Here is a 7273-nt window from a genome sequence, read left to right on the forward strand (position 1 = left end):
AGCAGAAATCACATTACACATCAATGTGACCCCTAGACTTCCACCCATCCCCCAACCACCCCTTCATGACGTCGGACAACACCTGGACTTCCGTTGAAAAATCCCACCCCCGTCTCTTTTTAGAGTGACCTCAAGTCTTGAGATGACCTCCACGGAGTTCCCGTCACGACAATCCCATATGCACCTCCCCACCCCCTCCCCCATCTAATACCCCTCCTTCCTCCTCTCTATGAATAGTTTCTCTCCCATCCTCCAAATCAGATGATAACCTTCATTTTTACTTCCAAGATCGTACCCACCTCTTCTCTCCCTCCCCCACCATAGACACTGTCTTCTCATTCCCACCATCGGTGCCTCTGTTGTGCAGAGCAAGGGTCTCCCATTCGTTCACACGTCCCCGAAGCACGTGGGTGGTGGGAAGAGTGTGCTAAGGAGGCCGTGTGTGGCCATGGTTTGGCGACGGCGCGGAAGGGATGCATGCGTAGCCAAAGGGGAATATACTCGCGGTTGACATTATGGGAAGTTAGAAATGAATTGTGCAGTACTTGGGTGTTATTGTTAAATCTCGAAAAGTGTAAATGAAGTGTCTCGACGTTATTCATGAATCCGTGCAAGTGAGACTCTAAATATTGGCCAACTTTGGATGTAGAGCTCGTGGGATACCAAGCAATTATCTCAGGAAATACCGTTAACAAATCTTAGGCATTTTTAGAAATTTTCTGATTTCTCTTGTTATTTTGTTGGTAAAAAGCTATCATAACGTCACATAAGTAGTATATTTTATGTATTCATATTTTAAAAATAAGAGTTGCCATTAGTTTCTATAATTCATCATTTACTGCGACGGCGGTTTATAGGTTTAAGGCGTTAAAGGTAACCAACCTATTACACTTTCTCTTCTCTACCATGATATTACCATCGTAGGGTTCATCTACATCTACATAATATCCCGCAAGCCGCCTAAAAGGCGTGCAGCAGGGGGTGTTAGGACACCAGCCGTTTACAGCTAAAAAAAATGAAGTGCTTTAACGAAGTTGGGACTATAGCGTTTATTAAAGTCCTTTATGGTTCGGGGGAAAAACGAATTCCCATATCTATCCGTTCGGCAAAACATCTCCCTTAATTTATCGCTTCTATCGGACCTGGAAATATAGTGTGGCTCTAATATTATGTTCTCTGTGTCGCTCTTAAAGATATCTATTCTCAATTGTTCAAGCAATCTAAGCCTAGGGCGCAGCCTCCAAGTATCCAGCGGCTCCCAGCCTAATTCGGTCAACATCTGGGTAACGCTGTCTGTCCGTAGCAGTTTTTGAAGAAACGCGCAGCCTTCCTTTTTATTTTATTCAGTTCGCGGATTAAGTCTTTCTGCCCCGGATCCCGTACCCTCGCTGCATATTCAAGGTGCGGTCGGACGAGAGCGAAATAGCACCTTTCTTTTACTTTCTCATCCGCAAATCTTCCCACAATACGCTTGAGGAATCCTAATATCTTCAGAGCTATGCCGCAAATATTCTTTATATGTGTTCCTCAAGTGAGGTTCGAGGTTATCGTAACTCCCAGGTACTTCACTTCGTCTGTTGCCTTTATGTTAATAGCATAAACATGCATAAGCATGGTTAGAAATGGACGAATTCCGCAATAAATATACCGTCATGCATTTGCTCAGATTAAGTTCGAGTTCCCACTCTTGGATCCACAAATGAACGTTATTTAAGCCCGATGATAGAATTTCATAGTAGGAGTGATAACTAATTTCGCGATAGATGACAGCGTCGTCAGCAAATAAACGTATTTTACTGCTAATGAGGGTTGGTACACTGAATTTCCCCTCGTGAAGTTCCATCGTATCCATGTGTTTCTTGTTCACTCAATTCTTCTCCACATTGATCCAAATTCTCTTGGGCATGTTACTCATTATAGGTAAGCGTTAGAAAAGGACTTCGCTACCTGTAATGAATGGTGCAGAACTTGGGAGTCAAAATTAAATGTTAAAAAGTGTATTGTGGTGACTTTTCGGGAAAAGGAGTTACACCACTAATAGGAGAAACACTGTAGAAACGCTAAAAATGGTGTCAAGAGGGATCATTTCTTACATGTTTATTAAGATGTTTGTTCATCCACCTACAATCGCACGTATAGTATTTGCTGGCTGCTCTTAAAAATTGTTTCCAACGCTTTACCATTTTTATATATCAGTTTATATCAATTTTTTAATTGATGTTTTTAGTGAATTTTTCCATTACAATTTTTTAAATTTATATTTCAGTAAAAGTTTCCCTTCCCCCGAACTGGTAGGCACTTTCAAATACGAAAAATTAGATTTTAGGAATCATTCATTTGAAGGCGAATTTTCCGTGAATTTTTTCGATTGTAGTTATGATGTGTCAGTCAATTAATTAGTTAAGGGGTCAATGAAAATATTTTTCTCATATCTGTTCTATTAATCTCACCAAAACCATGCGTGACGCAATTTAGTCCTCAGTGGAAAGTTTTAATGGGGTAGCTTCTTGACCTCGGCTGGCAGTTTTCACTTCGCTTTTCATTGCGGATTGGATGACGAGATCGCAGATTGATGCACTTCACCTAAGGTGAGATTAATGTTTAACTCAGTTAATAATGTTCTCACTTTGTAAAGCGATGGAGAGATTGTGATTCAAGCTAGACTCTTTGTATAACTTGTCATGAATTTTAATCGCGCCAGCGGTTTTCTGCTAGCGGCATTATGTAGCCAATTGAAAGATAGCGAAGCGACGTTGCAAGCCGTATAAACCGGATGGTATCAATTAAATGTGAGGAAAATTTTGCAAAAAATCAGTTGTGATTCACCATTCTGGTTCCGTTCGTTACGGAATTATTCCACATAGTCGTGCTTTAGCGAGAAAATTGAATCTATTCCGTGAAGGCCAAGTAACATTTGCCTTAGGATGAAGTAACCTTCAGGTTTTCCTGATGCTAACCAAGAAATATCTTTGTGCTGTGTGTTGCGGAGGCAGTGGGGAGAAATCCTCGCCTACCAAAACGAAGGTCGCAGGTTCGATTCCCGCCTGGATAGGTGGTCCCTAAACAGGGAATGGGTGCTTGTGTTCTGCATTGTTAGTGTTGGAAACCCCGTTGTAAAAGGCCGTTATGTGTTGTTTACAGGAAAGATGGAAATAATTATAAAAATAAAACTAATAAAGGGCTATAATTTGATTGATAAGTTTGTTCATCAATTGCGGAGCGGTAAGGGTACTGCGAGGAAACATTTTATGTCGACAAAAATGTCTGCCTCCGAATCACTCCGGTTGCAAATTAAAATATGAAAGCCGGTCTTAAAAATATAATCTTCTCCATACCGCAGTAATATTTTGGAATTAAATACTTCATGTTAGTATTGAGGAGAAAATTCATGTCATAACGTTGTCACATGCTACATATCACTCAATTAGTGACACCAGGTTAATGAATACTCACTAGCTATGTAGTTAAGCAAATCTGCTCAAAATTTGTTGCGATATTTTTACGCTGCTCCCCACCGATGGAGATATTATCTCCCCAAGCTTTGACGCCATTAATGACACAGTTAAAATTTTTGAACTTGGCTTTGAATTAGAAAGGGCTTATTTTTTTAACTACCTAAATATTTTCTTCCGCATATGGTAGCAATTATTTTTGGATTAAAATACCTTAAAATCGTGCCGTCAGAGATCATTTATATTATGTGCCTTAAGATTTTTCTTCATCCACAAACCTGCAATGGTACGCAACGTGTTTAACTGCTAAATTTTCAACTTGCATTTTTTTCAGTGTACTGAACTGCATTCTTTAAATACTCCCGGATGACAGAAATTTTATTTTAGTCTCACTCTTTTCTTTGAAAGAGCGTTTAAAGGAAGTTCTTCAGAGAACTTTGCGCTATAACTTAAGAGACCTTGGAAATTAAGCGAAGGGCATTCGAAATTCTGTCCATGGCTCAGAGAGAGAGGGGAACGGATAAATGCCTGATAGAATAAACATAGGAGAGATCCTCCTATTTCACTTCGACTACTGCCTCTACTGCTACTTGAGGTACAAATTAAGACGAAGGCCTCAAAGAATAGTACATTAGTATTCGCTAAAATGCAAACTGACGGGCATCCTGTTGTAGAAAGAGAACTATTGACAAAAATCGTTGAAGCTAAAAGCTAACCTTCTTGGGTTTTATTTACTGGAAATTATTATAATATAAAATTTAATAGTCCATTCTAATACGGTTTTGTATTATGACATAATGAATTAAAATATGTAAGTGGCGTGGCTTCGTAGTGGTCCGAACATAAGTAAATGCACAGCATTAATCAGTAAAGAAAGCCAAGAGCATACAACGTCGCTAGTCTTTTGCTAATTACAATAAATTGATGTTTTAATTTGTTCACATCGCTCTCCACAGTTCTCTTCTTTCGTATTGGCTCTGGAGTAACGTAGTCTGGTAAACGAAACGAAAGGATAGAAAATAGCAGAGTACGTGCTAGTAGCGATAGATTTTTAATAATTGTAAAACCCTGTAGTCTTGTGTACCTTTGCTGTCATAAATTAAACTATTACTTCCAATTTCGCATTTTTCTTTCGTACTGTTACATTTTATCCGTTATTTTGTCCATTCTAAGTTCCAAAATGTTGGTGGATAATCACTATGCTTTCAAAATTTTGTGACTCCACCGCTACCGATTGCAAAGCATTAATCTGCATCTACAAACGACCGTCTAAGCCGCCTCAAAAGGCGTGCTTTGTGGGGTGCTGGGATACCATTTGTTAGAAAGTGAAATGCTTTAACTAATATCCGCCTAGCATTTGTTGAAGCCCATTATTCCTGGGGGAAAAACGAATTCCTATGCCTATACGTTCGGCTAAATATATCTCTTAATATGTCGTTTTTGTCGGACCGGAAAATATATTGGGGTTCTTATATGATCTTCTCCGTGTCGCTCTGAAATTAATGCGTCCTAAATTACTCGAACAATCTGCAGTCTCCGAGTCTCCAGCGGCTCCCAGCTTAATGCGCTTAACATCTGTGTAACGTTTTCTGTATGTCCATAGCAGTTTTTGACGAATCGCTCAGCTTTCCGTTGCGTTTTAGAATGTTCACAAAATTATTTATTTCTGCGCCTGTGTATTATGTATTTTTGTCCTTGCTTTATATTCAAGGTGTGGTCGGACGAGTGCAAAATTGCAACTCTCTTTTACTTTCTCTTCCGAAAATCTTCCCGAAAAATGCTTGAAATCCGCCAGAGCAAGTAATTGTACGTATAATGAAAATGCGTTTACGTTAACATTTACTAGAGTATGTTTAAATTACAACTTTAAGAAAAAAGATCATTGGCCAAAAGCCTCTGTCACATTGACCTCTTGGAAATTGTTGGTAAAAGTATCAACTCGGAGCTACTATTTCCTTGAACATAGAACTAGTGTGCTATTGTAATGGAAACTGTTACTTTTATGCATTCAATTCTATTGAAATTGTTTGTTTTCAAATTGCTGTAATATCAATTTTTTTACAAAATTAAGACAATAATGATTAATGGGGAAGCGTGTTAGTCTGGCTGCTAGCCTTCACTGTTTGCCTTCTGACCGTAGGATATTGGATTCACATCTCGCATGATGCCTTCGAACGCCTCCAAAATCCTTGTAGTGCGAGGTGGTCTAGGTCATCAGGCTAACCTGATGGTTACTCCATCTTTATGTTAAAAAGCTATCTTGTAAAACTTTCTACTGGGGACAAAATAACGTCAGGTAATACGTGTGAATATTCATATACTCAGGTCCAGGCAGGGTTGATCTCTAACCCTCTCAACCATTCCCAATCTCCCATGAGACTTAATCCCTGAGTGAGCTGAAAGAAGGTCCAGCTAGTTTTGTGTATCTCTATCATTAACTGTCGTCATCAATCCTACGATTAATTCGCTCCCATTACCGGGGTACATCTCTCGCCAACAGTGGAAAAATGATCTCGTTAACCTCGATAACACCTGATTCGCAGAATTGGTATGGTGCAATGTGTCGGATTTATGCAAATTCGTTCATCAATTCCGTGTTGTCATTGTTTTTCCCAAACTCCCTTCCACCAATAGTCCTTTTCAGCGGAAATGTAAGGTGCTGATGTTTCTCCTCCAATGAGCTCCCTCTTAAATGACGTTCTTTGTCATTTTTTTGTCGTTGCGAATGGAAAGAAGTTTGCTTACGTTAAAGAGACTTCTGGGGATTTCACGCCCATAGGTATTGCATACCCTTTTTTTTATTTTCCAGAATGATTACTCATTACCAGTCGCCGGTGCAACTACGCCATCACCACTTCATAAACAACTAACTGCCGCGTTCAAGGTCTGCGGAGTTTTTATTCATGAGGCGACCTTGCTCCCTCTTGAGCGTAATCTGGTTTAAAATGCGGGGAAATGGTCAAGGGCCGATGCTTGGCTACTGCCCAAGTTCCAACTTTTAGCTTTTAGCTGTATTGTTCTCGCTAACGCTTCATATCAAAAGCAGCTAACTGTCCAAATTGAGGGCAAGCTAAGTGTCGTTCTGTGTGTTCTTAGTGGACCAACGTGTGCAATAATAATGAATTTATCTCTCTGTTGGACCCGTTGCCATGGAAACCTATAAACATACTTCACAATTGCTTAAATAGGTAGGTTTCTGACCGCGCGATTCAAAGTAAATATGTTTCGCATGTATACATTATATCCCATCTAAATGTTTCACTCTTTACACAACATCTGTCGAGGTTAGAAATCAAATAAGTGCATTCAGAATGTTGATTATTAGATCCTTATACGTCAAAGATAACACTTTTTGGAGTTTTTACAGCCAGCCTCTTCATTTTCATTTACCTGACGTGAATTGATTGCAGCCAAATTATTTACGAGCAGGTCCTTTACTTTTTGAGCCCTTATGAGCACTTCTGCGGCTCATCAGAAGGTTCTCTACCTTTTTTTAAAATGCATGCAATTAACATTTAACCAGTGATAATTTACATAGAATTGTACAATAATTATCACATTGTTATATTTGTCGTATTATCATTAAAACACAGTTCAAACATGATTTAATAAATTAACATCAGGACACCTATCATCACATTAAAAAACTTCACAATTGAAATTTTAAAAATATATTTATTAAATTACAGAACATTAATAGTTAATTTACGTAAAGTCAATTTTCTTGTGGGATTTCGTGTAACAACATCATTAAAGTTAAACGAATCTCAAGTTTTCGTATTGCCCACATTTTATTGATAGAGTGCTACACGTGTTTCAAT

This window comes from Ischnura elegans, chromosome 9 (genome assembly GCF_921293095.1).
Source record: "Ischnura elegans chromosome 9, ioIscEleg1.1, whole genome shotgun sequence".
Taxonomy (NCBI): Eukaryota; Metazoa; Arthropoda; class Insecta; order Odonata; family Coenagrionidae; genus Ischnura; species Ischnura elegans.